The following is an 18,566-nucleotide window of genomic DNA, read 5'->3' on the forward strand; positions in this document are numbered from 1 at the left end:
TAATGTACCACTTTTCTTACTCTTGGTTTGAGGGACATAAACTGTTGTCAATAGATCATGAGAATTCTGTCAGATAAAATGTGATGAGGTCATTGTAAATTAACAATCCATTGGTACTTGGATATAGTAAAATCATATTTTAGTCTATTTAAAATCTCTGTAAAATAAGTAAGTTTCTTAACTATAACATGATTTTGGTACTTTAAAGTAAGTAAAAAAGGATATTATAACAAAACGGCAAGCAAGTCAATTTAAATGTTAATCATTTTGAGTACAAAAAATTAAAATATACCATTCGAAGCTTAAGTTATTTACTTACTTGTAATTTACTTACTTGTTTCTATTTACTGATCATTTGATTTGTAATAATTGGAACCCTCCTTTATCTTTGCATTCTTAAAATCAAGTTTTCTATGGAAAATCTGTATCACTTTTCATGATATAAACATTAGTGGAAAACAAAACTCAAGAAGGTGATAATAAAATAGAAGACCAGAATATTAGGACAGAATATTTAAGAGAAAATAGAATACTAAAATATATGCCATCCAAAAAATATAGGAGAATAAAAATAAAGTGAACAAAGAACATGTGAGACAATATAACATAAGTAGCAAGGAGGCTGACTTAAACCATCCATATTGATAATTCCAGTAAGTTTACATTATTTTAGAAGGCTAAATGCTAGACAGAGATAATCAAAATGAATGAAAGTATGAGTCAACCTTATGTGTCTATATATAAAAAATAAGATAAAATATAGGTTAAAAGCAAAAAGATGAAAAAAAATATGTCATGGAAACACCAATTAGGGGCAAGCTGGGATGACAGTTTGATAAATATAAAACAATAGACTTTTGGACAGAGTACTTATTACCATGAATAAAGAAGAACATTTCAAAATGATAGAAATATAAATTCCTATCAGAAAAATTTAACAAATATATTGAAATAATTAAAAAGTATCAAGCGAAAATCTTGGAGTTTAAAAATCCAATTGTCATACTGAGGAATGCATCAGAGTCTCTTACCAGTAGAACTGATGAAGCAGAAGAAAAAAGCAATGAGCTTGAAGACAGGCTATTTGAAGATACATGGTCAGAGGAGACAAACATAAAAATAACAAAAGAGTATAAACACACATGCAAAACCTAGAAAATAGCTTCAAAGAGGAAAATTTAAGAAATATTGGCCTTAAAGGGGAGGTAGAGAGAGAGATCTGGGTAGAAAGTTTATTCAAAGGGATAATCACAGAAAATTTCCCAAACCTAGAGAAAGATATCATTATTAAAGTACCAGAAGTTTACAGAACATCAAGTAGATTTAACCCAAAGAAGACTACCTCAAAACATTTAATAATTAAACTCCCAAAAATCAAGGACAAGGAAAGGATACTAAAAGCAGCAAGAGAAAAATAAACAAATAATATACAATGGAGCTCCGATATACCTGACAGCAGACTTTTCAGTGGAAATCTTACAGACCAGAAGAGAGTAGAATGGCATACTGAAAGTGCTAAAGGAAAAAAGTATTTTTTTGTTGTTAGAACAGTATATCCAGTGAAAATATTCTTCAAACATAAAGGAGAAATAGACTTTCCCAGTCAAAAAATCAACACTAGATCTCTGCTAAAATAAATACTAAAGGGAGTTATTAAATCTGAAAGAAAATTATGATAATGAGCAATAAGAAATCATCTGAAGATGCAAAACTCACTAGTAATAGTAAATATACAGAAAAACAGATTATATCACTGTAATTATAGTACATAAACTATTCATACACTGAATAGAGAGGCAAAAAATAAACTGATCAAAACAAATAACTACAACTTTTCAAAACATGGACAGTACAATAACATATAAATAAAAAAGTTAAAAAGCACAAGGACAAAGTTAAAGTGTAGAATGTTTACGAGTTTCTCTTTGTTTCTTTGTTAGATTGTTTATACAATCAGTGTTAAGTTGTCATCAGTTTAAAATAATGGCTTATAAGATGTTATTTGCCAGCATCATCGTAAACTCAAATCAACAAAACATACAACAGATACAAAAAAAAAAAAAAGGAAGAAATTAAAACATACCACTTGAGAAAATCACCTTCACTAACTGAAAGACAAGAAGGGAAGAAGGAAAGAAAGAAGACCAGAAAACAAATAACAAAATGGCAGAAGTAAGTCCTTATTTACCAATAATTATATTAAATATAAATAGACTGCACGCTCCAATCAAAATATATAGAGTGGCTGAATGGATAAAGAAAACAAGATCCAATGATCTTTTTCCTACAAGAAACACATAATAAAATAGAATACCAGAATATTAGGACAGAATATTTAAAAGAAAATAGAATACTAAAATATATACAGTCCAAAAAACATAGGAGAATAAAAATAAAGTGCACAAAGAACATGTAAGACAATATAACATAAGTAGCAAGGAGGCTGACTTAAACCCACCCATATCAATAATTCTGGTAAGTTTATATTATTTTAGAAGGCTAAATGCTAGTCAGAAAAACACATGTAGAATGAAAATAAAAAGATGGAAAAAGATATTCCACGTAAGTGGGAACCAAAAAAGAGCCGGAGTAACTATACTTATATCAGAACGAGATTCTTGTAGATTTCAATACAAAAACTATACAAAAGAGACAAAAAAGGTCATTATATAATGATAAAGGGTAAATCCAGCAAGAGGATCTAAAAATTATAAACATATATGCACCCAACATTGGAGAATCCAGATATATAAAACAAAGTTTTAAAGCTAAAGAGATAGATCCCAGTACAACTATATCTGGAGACTTCACTCCCCAATTCCAGCATTAGATAGATCATCAAGATAGGTAATCAACAAAGAAATATTGGACTTAATCTCCACTGTAGGCCAAGTGGATCTAATAGATACTTACAGAACATTTCATCCAACATCTGCAGAATATACATTGTTTTCCTCAGCACATCAATCATTCTCAAGGACAGACAATATGTTAGGCCACAAAACAAGTCTTAAAACATTCAAAAAACTGAAATGATATAACGTATCTTCTTTGGCCACAATGGGATAATGCTAAAAAATAATAGTTAGGAATTTTATAAACTATACAGACACATGGGAATTAAGCAATATGCTCCTGAATTACCAGAGGGTCAATGAGTAAATAAAGCAGAAAATTTAAAAGATTCTTTTAACAAATGACAATGGAAATAAAACATAACAAAACCTATGGTATACAGAGAAAGCAATACTAAGAGAAGGGCTTATAGCTATAAATGCCTACATCAAAAAAGTAGAAAACCTTCAAATAAACAATCTAACAATGTATCTCAAAGAAGAAAAGCAAGAGCAATGCAAACCCAAAACTAGTAGAAGAAATAATAAAGATTAGAGCAGAAATAAAATTGAAAGAAGTAAACCATACAAAAGTTTAACCAAATAAAAAGTTTTTTTTAAAGATAAATAAAATCAACACACCCTTAGCCAGACTAAGAAAAAAAAAAAAAGACTCAAATAAATAAAAACAAAGATAAAAAAGAAGACATTAAAACCGATACTACAGAAATGCAAAGGATCATTAGAATTTATTATAGGCAACTGTATATCAATAAATTGGAAACCAAGAAGTAGATAAATTCCAAGATACATACAACCTACCAAAATTGAACCCTGAAGAAATCCAAAACCTGAACAGACAAATGACAAGTAATGAGATTGAAGCCATAACAAAAAATCTCGCAGCAAAGAAGAGCCCAGGACCTATTCGCTTCACTGCTGCGTTTTGCCTAACATTTAAAGAAGAATTAATACCAATACAACTCAAAATATTCTGAAAAATAAATGAGGAGGTAATAGTTCCAAATTGTTCTATGAGCCGGTATTACTCTGACACCCAAACAAGAAAAAGACACATTAAACAAAAAGAAAACTACAGGCCAACATCCCTGATAAATATTAATGCAAAACCTCAGCAAAATATTAGCAAACCAAATTCAACAACACATCAGAAAGACTATTCATGACCAAGTGATATTTATCCCAGGAATACAAGGATTATTCAACAAATATAAATCGATCTATGTGATACATCATATCAACAAATGAAGGACAAAAACCATATGATTATTTCAACTGATGCCCAAAACAAACTTGGTAAAATCAACATCCCTTCATGACAAAAACCCTAAAAAATCCTGCAGATAGAAGGAACACACATCAACATAATAAAAGCCATATAAGACAGAACCACAGCTAGTTTCATACTGAATGGGGAAAAACTGAATGCCTTTCTTCTAAGATCTGGAACATGATAAGGATGCCCACTTTCACCACTGTTATTCAACATAATACTGAAAGTCCTAGCTAGATAAATCAGACAAGAGAAAAATATAAACAGCACCCAAATTGGAAAATAAGAAGTCAAATTATTCTTGTTGGCAGCTGAAACAATCTTATATATGGAAACACTTAAAGACTCCACAAGAAAACTGTTAGAACTGATAAATCTAGTAAAATTGTGAAATACAAAATCAACATACAAAAACCAGTAGCATTTTTATATGCCAAAAGGAAACAGTCTGAAAAAGTATCAAAAAAGTAATCACATTTATAATAGCTACAAATAAGATAAAATACCTAGGAATTAACCAAAGAAGTGAAACATCCCTACAATGAAAACTATAAAACACTGCTAAAAGAAATTGAAGAGGACACACAAAAAAAAGGGAGGGAAGATATTCCATGTTCATGGATTAGAAGAATAGATAGTGTTAAGTGTCTGTACTACCTAAAGCAATCTACAGATTCAGTGCAACCACTATCAAAATACCAATGATATTTTTCACAGAACTAAAAAAAGAACCTAAGATTTACACTCAACAAAAGACCCAGATTAGTCAATATTACCTTAAACAAAACAAAACAAAATCACCCAAAAATGAGGAATCACATTACCTGACTTCAAATTATACTACAGAAGTAATGTAATTAAAACAGCATGTTACAGACATAAAACAGAAACATAGACCAATGGAGCAGAACAGAGAACCCAGAAACAAATTGATACACCTACTGTGAACTCATTTTTGACAAAGGTGCCAAGAACATACATTGGGAAAAGTATAGTCTCTTCAATAAATTGTGCTGATAAAACTGAATATTCATATGCAGATGAGTGAAATTAGACCCCTATCTCTCACCATATACAAAATCAAAATGGATTAAAGACTTAAATCTAAGACCTCAAACTATGAAACTACTAAAAGAAAACTAAAGAGACAATCCACAAAATGGAAAAAAATTTGCAAACTGTTCATCTGGTAAATAATAACCAGTATATATAAGGAGATCAAACAACTATATTGGAAAAGGTATAATAATCCAATTAAAATGGGCAACAGATCTGAATAGACATTTCTCAAAAGAATAACATATTAATGGCAAGTAGTCATATGAAAAAGTGCTCAACATTATTGATAATCAGATAAATGCAATCAAGACTACAATGAGATATCCTCTCAACTCAGTTAAAATGGCTTTTATTAAAGGCAGGCAATAATAAATGCCAGTGAGGATCTGAAGAAAAGGGAACCCTAATACACTGTTGGTAGCAATGTAAATTAGTACAACCACTACAGAGAACAATTTGGAGTTTTCTCAAAAACTAAAAATAGACTTACCATATAATCCAGCAATTCCACTGCTACATAAATACCCCAAACAAAGTGAATCAGTTTGTCAAAGAGGTATTTACACTCCCGTGTTTATTTCAACACTATTTGCAATAGCAAAATATTGGAAGCAACCTAAATATCCATCAAGAGACAACTGGATAAAGAAAATGTGGTACTGGCTGGGTGCGGTGGCTCAAGCCTGTAATCCCAGCACTTTGGGAGGCCGAGGCGGGCGGATCATGAGGTCACGAGATCGAGACCATCCTGGCTAACATGGTGAAACCCCGTCTCTACTAAAAAATACAAAAAAAACTAGCCGGGCGTGGTAGCGGGCGCCTGTAGTCCCAGCTACTCGGGAGGCTGAGGCAGGAGAATGGCGTGAACCCGGGAGGCGGAGCTTACAGTGAGCTGAGATCCGGCCACTGCACTCCAGCCTGGGTGACAAAGTGAGACTCTGTCTCAAAAAAAAAAAAAAAAATGGTACTTGAACACAATGGAGTATTATTCTGTCATAAAAAAAGAATGAGATCTTGTAATTTGAAACAACATGGCTGGAACCGTAAGTCATCATGTTAAGTGAAATAAGCAAGGCACAGAAAAACAAACGTCACATGTTCTCACTTATTTGTGGGAGCTAAAAATTATAACAATTGAACTTATAGAGACAGAGAGCAGAATAATGGTTACCAGAGGCTGGGATGGTAGTGGGTAGTGGGATATGAGGGAGTGGTTAATGGGCACAAAAGTACAGTTAGATGAAATGAATAATATCTAGTATTTGATAGCACAACAGGTTGATTGCAGTTAACAATAACTTATCGTACATTTAAAAGTAACTTAAAAAGTATAGTTGGATTGTTTGTAACACAAAGAAATAATAAATGCTTGAGGTGATGGATACCCCATTTACCCTGACGTGATTACTATGTGTTGTGTTTCCGTATCAAAATATCTCATATACCCTAGGAACATGTGTATCAAATATATACCCACAATTTTTAACAAAAACCAAATAAGTAAAAACAATAATATTAAAATAAAGGAAAACTAGCAAAATAAAATAAATAATAAACAGGTAAATTTATTATGAACACCAAAGAAGGCTAAAAGTGTATGCATCTAATAATAGAATTCCAAAATGCATTAAAAAAAAACTAGCAGACCTCTTTGTTTCTTTGTCATCTCTCTGTTTCTCTGTCTTGTCATGAAAAGCAAAGCAAATATCTGTATTAGACTGTTTTCACAGTCTATAAAGAACTACCTGAGACTGGTTAATTTATGAAGAAAAGACATTTAGTTGATTCACAGTTCCACATGCTTAATAGGAAACATGACTGGGAGACCTCAGAAAACTCACAATCAAAGCAGAAGGCAAATGGGAAGTAAGGACCTTCTTCACATGGTGGCAGGGGAGAGCAAGAATGAGAGGGGAAGCTCTACACACTTTTAAACAACCAGATGTCATGAGAGCTCACTCACTATCATGAGAACAGTAATGGGGAAATCCGCCCCCATGATTCAGTCTCCTCCCACCAGGTCTCTTCCCTCCTGACACCTGGAGATTAGATTACAATTTGACATGAAATTTGGGTGGGGACACAGAAACAAACCATATTAGTGCCTGAACTCCATTTGTTCCTGAATCATTTTATAATGCCGGTAAAAGTGATCTGTAACTCATTTTCACAACTATTTGTGTACATTTATCCCACAGGTAATACAAAGTCAAATTTCCTAAGAGCTTTAGTTTTTTGTTTTGTTTTGTTTTTGTTTTTGCAATATATGCACACTTAGTGTCTTTACTTCAGAAGATTTGGAGTGGACACTTTTAGGAGATCAGTCATAGTGGTGGGAAAAATTATAGCAAAGAAGCAAACCTTCTTGGAAGACCGGGATGTTTTGAAAAAGCTTTGGGAAATAATTGTGGCTGAAGGCAGCCAAATCCTCTTATCCAGAGGCTGAGAGCAAAGGGCAGATAACAAGGGAATGTAAAGGAACTTATCTAGATAAATGTGTTTACTCCTGTCTCCAGAAACCAACCTTTGATCATTTGTGCGCAGGACTGCTCTCTCCTTGGGGGATCGACAATGTTTATTACCCACAAATTGTGTTTGCTCCAAGCTTTTGTCATTAAATCTGTACTAAATAAATATAAGCATGGCCGGCTTAGGGGGGCTGCACTCTAGTCAGCAGTGCGGCACTTCTCATTGGCGGTGCTGAGCGGTGCATTGCCCTAGCAGTGCTGTCAGGCAAAATACCTGTGTCAGTGTACTTCTTTCATCCATTGCTTGGCCAGAGTCTGCGGGACAGACTCAGCAGACACTTATTATTATTATCATTATTATTATTATTATTATTATTATTGTATTTTTTGGCATAAAAACAGCAAGTAGTTCATTAGGTAAGATTTTGTTTCATTTTCCTTCTTAGATACTGCATGGCAAATTAATTTTTCCATTAAAAATGCAATAACAAAACTCCTTGCATTATAAAGCAATAAAAATTCTTGCAGAATTCTTTATTCAGGCCATGCATTGGATCACCTGCACAGGTGTAGACTCCCAATCTACTTAGTTAGAGTCATCGGAATGTTCACATGTGAGACCTCCATAAGTGATGCTGACACACACTTAGGAAGATTGAGAGTGACTGAAATCTAAAAACATAATGTCAAAACCTAATATTATTTTTAAACTTTCATTGGAAATAAAATGAGCTGTAGACCAAAAGATAAATGAGATAAAACACACTCACCTTACTTCTTCTCTTTTCCATCCTAACTCTACTAGAAATGAGATTGAGGATTGCTTTTTATGTAGTAATGCTCCTCTCATGTTAAATCAGTTAAAGAAATGTATCTAAACATTTGAAATTGTGACTTACTGAGTTCATATCTGATTTCTAAATAAATCAACTTTAAATCTCATACCCTATTTTATAAATATTCAAACAATTCCCCTGAAAGGTTTATTTTAAGTATCTCAGTTCAAAAGTCATCAATCTATAGTAAATATAAGCAAATATATGATCTTTCTTCTTACTTTCTTAAACTGAATCTCAAGAACTTAGTATTTGTTAGATAAATTATGCTCTACAGTTTTTATTTTCATAAATATAAATTCTAACTTTAAAGACACATATTTTATCACAATAAATTTATATCCTACACTTAACTGATGGAATTTAGATTGTTCTAATAATATACAGATATATATCTTGATTACCAAAAAATGAAGTTCATTGTAAAAAATGATACTAGAAAATAATGCTTCCATAGCCACTATTGTTCTGTAGATGCTTCCTAAGGTTATTTACAATATTTAGTAAACTAAAGATTTAAATGTTATTTCATTTTTATAGAGAGATATTATGCATGTATTGTGGAATAAAAAACAAAAATAACTAATGTTGATATCATTAAAAATTCTTATTTGGGATTTTCCACATTGGACAAAGGATAAAGAGATGTAAGTTCAATGAGATTAAGAAATAGCCATGGAAAACTAAATTTGGTTTGGAAAAATTAATATGAACTAATAATGATTTTTTAAATATCTATTTCATTTGCTTTGGCCCTTGAAAATGGCATACACAAAAAAAGAAAAGGCCAATCTAATGCCCAAATTGTGGTCTCTCAAACTCTTTTCAAATAAAGGAAACCATAGTTTCTCAGACAAATGGCTGGTACCATGTCTAAGACAAGAAATACACTACATAAGCCTAGAACACCTTATCACACAAGAAAGCAAAATAGTCTTCTCTGACCCTTGGGATTATGTCAATGATCTCAGGTGTCAACTTAAGTACTTTCTTACTTACTTAATAATAGGAAATTTGATCATCACTGAAAAGAAAAATTGCAATGGGTTGAAATATGTCACATGTTTTAAATCCATAAAATAATAATGGTATTAAAGAAAATGATAGTAATCATTGACCATCATTATAGGATATGAAGGACCAGTCATTATTTTGAAAGCTGGAAAGAAGGGTAAGACTTAAAAATGTTTTGCCTTTCCTATATATAAAAAGTGTATATGGGCAAGTAAGTAATTGAGAAAGGAAATCTCTCTCTCTCTCTCTCTCTCAATCTCTCTCATCTAAGAGACAGGGTCTCACTATGTTGCCCAGTCTGGCCTCAAACTCCTGACAAAGGGATCCTTCCACCTCAGCCTCTCAAGTTGGTGGCAGTAAAAGCATGTGGCCGTGACCCTGGCTGGGAATTTTTCTTTGTAAGAGTATCTCAGTCTTAATGAAGAAGAAAGTATAGAATTATAATATTGCAATTTACAACCACTAATGAAATTATGGATTTAGGTAATGATCACTGAAAGGAAGCAACTAGACCTAGAGGTCTCCTGATAGGAAAAATACAATAGCAACTACAGTATATTCTTGTCAAAATCGTTCTTGAATTGATCAAACATCTGGATCCAACTGCCAGTTTACAGAAAATATGTGGGACACAAGGAGATGTTAAATGTCATCTTAAGGATATAGTCAATAGAGTCCAGGCTATGGGCTACTGTTTTTAAAAAATTGATACTTTCAACAGATAAACTGCAAGTAAAACATGAAAGAGAGTTGGAGGGTCAGTTATTTGATATTCACTTCCAATAGTATAGCCATTATCCATATATTGCTATTTAAATTTAAATTAACAAAAATTAAATAAAAATAAAAATTTAGTTCTGTGATTCACACTAGCACATTCAAGGGAACAATAGCCACATATGGAGAATGTAGATACAGAACTTTTCTATCATCACAGAAAATGCTATTGGGCAGCAGTTTATATAAACTGAAAAAAAATTCAGAGCTGTCTCAATAAAATATAATATATAGTTTTTATTTGCAGGTTAATTTAACAAACTTAAAACACTCGCATTTATGAGACAAGCAAGAAAATTTTCACATCTGATATTTCATTATATTAAAGAATCCTTGTTATTTTTAATGTTTTATGATGGACAGTGGTATATTTTGAAACAGTTTTTGTCTTTTAAAGCTAAATATACAAATATTTGCAGATAAAATAATATGATGTTTTGGGATTCCTTCAGAACTAACACAATTGGAAAGACCAGGTGGGGGTATAGATGAGACATTTTTGTTCATGTGCTGATCACTATTAAAGCTGAATATTGTGAAATGTAGTTGAATATTGTGAAATTCATTGCAATATTTTCTTTGATATTTGAGATCATGCATAATAACATTTTTAAAATACTATTACATTAGGATAAAATTATGCTGGGCGAGTGGATTATAAATGCAAATCCACAAAGTAAAAGGAACAATCTCTTTTTTCTCTTTTTTTTGAGACGGAGTCCCGCTCTGTCACCCAGGCTGGAGTCCAGTGGTGTGATCTCGGCTCACTGCAAGCTCCGCCTCCCAGGTTCGTGACATTCTCCTGCCTCAGCCTCCCGAGTAGCTAGGACTACAGGTGCCCGCCACCGTGCCCGGCTAATTTTTATGTATTTTTAGTAGAGACAGGGTTTCACCGTGTTAGCCAGGATGGTCTCCATCTAAAAGGAACAATTTCTGACTATAAGATAAAGCTTTTAAATGATGATAGTGAATATCAAATGACAAGTTAATTAGATGCCCAGGATATATTTATAAGAATGATATAGTTTTATTTAATATGTCAATATGAACAATTCACCAGAAATAAAATTATTTGAATTTACTTAAACATGTTAAAGTTTTGTGAAGAAAATATTAAAATGTACAGGAATACAGGTTTTTCAAATTTAAGAGTAAGGTGAGTAGAAGAAGTTTGTTAACTTGATCGCATAACAATCATTGTAGAACTGCAGATTAAGAATTCTGCAAACAGATATTGTAATTTTATGGCTCTGAGCTTGGAGTTCAGGATTCTACCCTCATAAGAAACTTCCAAGTAGACTCGGAACTAGTTTCTTTGAATACAAAATCGAGAAATGATACTTCTCTAAGCATCTGCATTGCCCTCTCAAACCACCTCCTGCTGCAAATAGGATCTTTGTTCCAACCCTGGAAAAATCCACAACTTAGCAGTTGTCCCAACCTAGATATATAATTTCCTTACCCCTTAATATCCTGAGAACCATCCCCAGGACCTAAGATCTATTGGGATGCCAAAAATAGGATTTTTTTCTCCCACATGAGCTAACTCCCCTTATTCTACGTCACTTGCTTCTAAAAGTGGAGGACACAGATGAGTAAATGTTTTCTTTGTAATCTCTCTAGTATATTTCTCCCTAAATGGTTAGTAATTAGAGAAGCTTAACATATATCAATCCAAATACTATAGAAATACAGATTGATTGTATTATTTTAATCATTGTAAATGCACTGGCTTAAATCCCGACATCTTCATATGCTGTAATGTAAATCACCAATTAACTATTTCTACACTAACATAGTATTTGGAAAATATTACATTTGTGTTATTTTTGTTTTGCTGATAAGTAGATAATAGGAAAAACAAAAAGAGAACTGGATTTATAACTCAAAAGTTGTATTTTATATAGTGCGAAATGCAATATTTCAGCCCAATCAAAATTTTCTGTTTAATTATTTTAATGAGACTCCTGTTTTTACTACTTTGGATGTATCTGAGATCTAATTATCCATCCTTTCATCTATCTGAATGACAATGTTGGACTTACGAAGGATGGCGATCATCATTTTTAATCTTTGCTAAGCCACCTACATATTGATTGAAGAGTCAAAGAAACATGTCACTGTCTCATGCTCTATTGACTGGAGGATTAGAGGTCAGATCAGAAGGAAAGAGTGATGTACTGGCAAGATGCAAGTGATACAGAAAATAAACTGTTACTGAAGAAATCTCATGAAGCAGCTAATTTGTAGAACTGAGGGAAAAAATGGGGTAGGTAACATGAAGACAGAAAGAATAATCCTGTCTCAAAAAAGATAATAGTTAAGTTTGATATTATAGATAGGATATACATGTCCTCCATTTCCACTTACTCATGTCTTGATTTTAATAACTTCTTCACTGTTCTTCCTACCACATTTTTTTCTGTCATCTTACCATCAAAGACACATTCTGAAAACTATCTATTTGTTAATCTTGTCACTATAATGAAAATCTCCAGCATGTTTTCATTTAGCTATTAATTGAAACTTAAATCGTTTTTGTTGAAGAGCAAGATCCTTCATGAAATGGGTCCTAACAAATTCATCAGCATCCTTTCCCTCCACTTTCCAGCAGAAACTTTTTACTTTAGCCCAGCCTGGAAATGCTTTTCAAGTTTCACATCATTCACTTAGAATGATATGTCTTTTTATCATCAGTCACTCAAGACTCAGTTCTGTGCAATGTCTTCCCTGATGCTTTCTCAGGTCACACGATCCTAGAAAGAAGTATGCCTTTGACGATCTCTTAGGCTGCTTTGTGCAGCACAGATATAATACTTGTCACCTAGTTTCTTTTACTTCGCTTTTTGTGTGTGAATATATTGACGTGTTCTCATGACATGTTTGGAAATAACCCATGACAGTTCATCTTGTCCTTGAAAGGTGATTAATCATTTGAGAAAGGAAGAAGATATGTGGGAGCTCAAGAAAGGATGCAGAGACAGAATTGCAAAGATATGCATATGCAGTGGTGTATACAGGCCCTTTCATGAGGCAACTGGCAGTAGAAAGAAAACTAATTTAAGTCAGGTGTCATCTCTGAGTTTGTGATTATTAAATATGAGACCACATTATAAAAAATGGAATATAGTTGGTTACTAACACACAGTAAATGTCATTAACTGCCAGTTTTATTCCTTTCCTTCCATCATCCTTTTGCCTAAATTATGTTCCCCTAACTGAATCAAAGTGCCTGATTCAGCATTCCTAAGATTGTTGATTGTACTAGTGTTATTTTTTTCAAAAGTAGAAAAAGTATTATACTGAAATTAAGTAAAACTGTATTCTAGTCTTCTTTTAGCTAGAATTATCCTCTTGAATATGTTAGTTCACTTCTCTATCACTCTTTTTCAATTCTAAAGTGATAATATTAGGTTAGAATGCCATTTAACTTTTCAGCCATAACATTTCATGACATTCTCACAGGTATTTTCCATAACCTAGAGAATTTCATTAGGAAACACATGTGACCTCTTGGAGGCCAGAGACATGGGCAAAGCAGTTGCATCCTTCTGGGTTCAGTCTATTTCATTCTATACAAGTACATGGAAGAAAATGATGAGCAACCCTAGGTGCAGGAGTGGGTAGATTTTCTGTGAATCCAGAGAAGCTCCAGCTTTGAGACCCCTCATTCTTGTGGGTCCCTCCCAACTCTCCAGGCATTTTTGATGCTTGTGGCTATCAACAGTCTAAATTTGTAATCATTGTGCATGGTTTCTCTTAACTCTAGATAAATATTAACATTGTACCTAATTTTTCACTTGCAATTTCTTATTATTTTTCCAAAAAAATGCCATCCAAATTTTAAAACATCCAGGCACACCAAAATTGGATCTTCCTTGACTGATTAGAGCCTTGACAACCTGCCTTTCTTTCTTGAAATGTACCATTAGGAGTACAAATAAGTAGAGAAGATAACATTTCATGACTCACTGAAATATGCATATTAATATTTAAAATACTAAATTTTAATGTAGTTAAAATGAAATGAACTTTGGATACAAAAGTTAAAGCATTTATGTCTTAAGTAGGATGGTGTATTAGTCAGGTTATCTAGAGGGATAGAACTAATAGGATAGATGTATACATAAAGGGGAGTTTATTAAGGAGTATTAACTCACACGATCACAAGGTCCCACAATAGGCCATCTGCAATCTGAGGAGGAAGAAAGCCAGTCCGAGTCCCAAAGCTGAAGAACTTGGAGTCCAATGTTTGAGGGCAGCACAGGAGGAAGATGAAGGCTGGGAGGCTAAGGCAGTCTAGTCTTTTTACATTCTTCTGTCTGCTTTTTATTCTGGCTGCATTGGCAGGTGATTAGATGGTGCCCACCCAGATTAAGGGTGGGTCTGCCTTTCCCAGCCCACTGACTCAAATGTTAATATCCTTTGGCAATACCTTCACAGACATACCCAGGAACAATACTTTGCATCTTTCAATCCAATCAAGTTGCCACTCGTTATTAACCATCACAGATGGGGTGGGGTAAAAGGTAGTTTGCTTGGTATCACTTTTTGTAAATCCTTGTTTTGTCATAATTTTGCAGTAATAATTATTAAGCATTGTTTATTTTCAATTCCTTAACAACAACAAGAACAAAAAATCTTTTAAATATATTTGAATGAAGAATAATGTTTAGGTCTTCTTACTTCATTACTCTAAAACGATCTTTTTATATCCAATTTAACTTTTTTTTTTTTTTTTTTGACGGAGTCTCGCTCTGTCGCCCAGGCTGGAGTGCAGTGGCCGGATCTCAGCTCACTGCAAGCTCCGCCTCCCGGGTTCACGCCATTCTCCTGCCTCAGCCTCCTGAGTAGCTGGGACTACAGGCGCCCGCCACTTCGCCTGGCTAGTTTTTTGTATTTTTTAGTAGAGACAGGGTTTCACCATGTTAGCCAGGATGGTCTCAATCTCCTGACCTTGTGATCCGCCCGTCTCGGCCTCCCAAAGTGCCATTTCTTAACTGATGGTCATTTGGCAGTCATAACATGGTTGTCTCTAACTGCACATGTGAAAACTTGACTGACAAAAATAACATATGAATAATATGAAATTCAAATTGAGAAGAACATGTTTTGTCATAGTTTCATTGGCAGGGTTTTTCTTCTTAGTAGACCACATATAAGGGTAAATCTTATCATCAATGGCATCTTTCCTGAAATGAAATACAGCATAAAATTCTTTGGAGGGGTATTGTTTGGTTTAAAAATCATGATTAGTGATTGGCAGACAGAAATTTAAATCGAGTTTTTTTTTCTCCTGAATGTTTCTCCCTGGAAACAGAACTAAGAGCAGAAACTTTGGGAACAAAATCTTGGCGTAGTGGAGCCCAAATTAAGGTGTTCTTAAGAAGCAAGTGCACTGGATTTTAATTTTGCAAAAAAAGCTGATGGTCTTAACCCCTTGATATCATGGGCCATTCTCTGCAGTTTCTTCTCTCTTCCCATCTTAACCTTCATTCACTGCTCCTGTCTAATAAAAGTTTATACTATATTAACCTGGGAAAGTGTAATAATGCTAACAAATGTAGTTCAAATGTTAGGTTATTTGTAAGGATTTACAAAGGATATTTTTGATCTTTTCTTGATGCTGATTTCTTATTATCTAGACCTTCCTATGTGAACAAAGGGACAGGGATTTCCTTGAGAAGGAAGAGTCATAGAGAGCAATGTTTCCTACTTGGATTCAAAGTTTCTAGATAATTTAGATAAAATGTCTTTTACATAGATATTTAGTGCCTATTTTTAGATTTAACCAAAAAGTCCATATGTAAACTAAACATCAACTTGAATAGCATAGGGCCATAATCTAATTAGTTGCTAGCATAGTCTGAGTATGTTTAGGTTTGCAATATCAGTATCAACTATACTACTGATATTATCTCTATGGTAGGGTAACAATAAAACAATCAACTCCAATATCATGGAAACCGTATTTGAATCTGAAAAATGTTAATCAAATAAGGTAATTGTATGTATAGCAAACAACTATTTTCAAGTGCCCAATATTAAATGTTTACATTTGTGTATACAATGCTTTTTAAAAAAATTTTAAAATGGCTTAAAGTATAAGGATTTTCACTGACAAAATTTAGCACACACTCAAATTAGACATCTGAACACAACTTAAGGCTATCGATTTATTTTATGAAGACTTATAGCTATGCCTTAGATGTCATTGGAATATTTAAGAATTTCTGGGTAAAATTATTTTAAATGTGTAAGGAATACGGGTAATGGATTATGTCATTTCCTCTAAGCACTTCTCAGAGTGTGTATTGCAGAGGAAACACAGACATAACTCATGAGGAGACGTACTGTTTTATTCTCCTCAGATTTCTGCAAAAGTAAAATGTTGGCATTTATTCTAGAGAGCACTTTCTGTACTTCAATTGACCTATTTTTACTATTTCCACATCTATTATATGTTTTACAATTCATTTGTATGTTATGCTTAGACAAGATAATTTGAGGCTTGTTGATTGCAGCTGCATATGTGGGAAATTGAGTTTCTGATTCTTTAAGGAGATGGAGTTTTTGAAGAAATGTGTTTCAAGGTTCAAATGCACACATTTTCCTCGTGAACAGGTAATAAATTTCAGAGATTTTTACTTGCAAGTTTGTAACTTTGTTTGACTTGTTTGTTTAACAGAAGTAGTCATAATGAAGTCAAGTCAATGATAGCCACTTCTTTAACAAAGGTGATTAGATAATAAATAATTTGTTTACATAACAAACGAACAAGTTCTTACATGTTAGAAATCAATCAGAATTAGAATGAATATGAATGCCAGTCTTAATGTAACTGTGTATTTAAGTATATACTTACGAGATGGTTGTTTTAAAATGCAATTGACCCTTGAACAAGGCAGAGGTTTGGGATGTTGACTCCCAGTTGCAGTCAAAAATTTATACATAACTTTTGACTCCCCCAAAACTTAACTACTAAAACTACTAATAGCCTACTGTTGACCAGAAGTCTTAGCAATAGCAATCAATTAATACGTATTTTGTATGTTATATGTATTACGTGTTGTATTCTTAACAATGAAGTAAGCTGCAGACCCCGTCTCTACTAAAAAATACGAAAACTTAGCCGGGCGAGGTGGCGGGCGCCTGTAGTCCCAGCTACTCGGGAGGCTGAGGCAGGAGAATGTCGTAAACCCGGGAGGTGGAGCTTGCAGTGAGCTGAGATCTGGCCACTGCACTCCAGCCTGGGCGACAGAGCGAGACTCCGTCTCAAAAAAAAAAAAAAGAAAAGAAAATCATAAGAAAAATATATTTACTACTTATTAAGTGTCAGTGGATCATCATCAAGTTCTTCAGCCTATCATCTTCATGGTGAATAGGCTAATGAGAAGGAAGAAGAGGAGGGTCTGGTCTTGCTGTTTCTGGAGTGGCAGAGGTAGAAGAAAATCCACTTATAGGGGTATCCATGCAGTTCAAAGCCACGTTGTTCAAGGTTCAACTATAAATATCACTGCTTTTAAAAACATTCCCTTTTAGATAAAAATTTCCACAGCAGGGTGAAAATTCATTCTTGAAGATATCCCTAGATTCTGTTCTCTTTTAACCCAAGGCACAAAATTATGAAGGCAACTATGGTACTGTTCAGGGATGCAGAAATATTATTGAAAATATTAAATATATAATATGAAAAGATTTGCCTATTCTTAAACTCAGCAGAACTATATTATATCTGGTTTCTGGTTTGTTTTCTGCTAAAGTATTTAAAATTTGATGATACATTGTAGTTATATTTTCATTGCTTTCTGTATTCATAGCAAAATTCTTAACATACGGACCGTGAAAAAATCTCACTGAAATACATGTCCTGATTACCTCCAAATACCAAAATTGTCACTCAAATATCATGGGCCTTTTACACTGTCAAAGTATCAATATTAAGTCAAGACATTTTGATAGGAATTATAATAAATAAATTATAAAAGTTAGATTTTTTTTTTAAATCGTTGAAACTCTACTCCCTAATGAGAACCGCATATTTTAAATAAACATACTTAGAGGCGATAAACTTCAATACTTATGGAGTGACTTCCGATGCCAAACTTATTTCTCCCCACTATGCATAAAAAAAAAAAGACTCATAAACAGTGTGGTCAAGAAAATATTTCTACTTTTATGGGATAAAGTTTTCTCTTAGGAGGTTCTCAAAACCTAACAGGATGTTCTATATTCAGTTTTCCCCTCACTCTTTGTGTTCTAGAGATGTTTACTATTATTTAAA

The sequence above is a fragment of the Papio anubis genome, chromosome 13 (assembly GCF_008728515.1).
Source record: "Papio anubis isolate 15944 chromosome 13, Panubis1.0, whole genome shotgun sequence".
In the NCBI taxonomy this organism is placed as follows: Eukaryota; Metazoa; Chordata; class Mammalia; order Primates; family Cercopithecidae; genus Papio; species Papio anubis.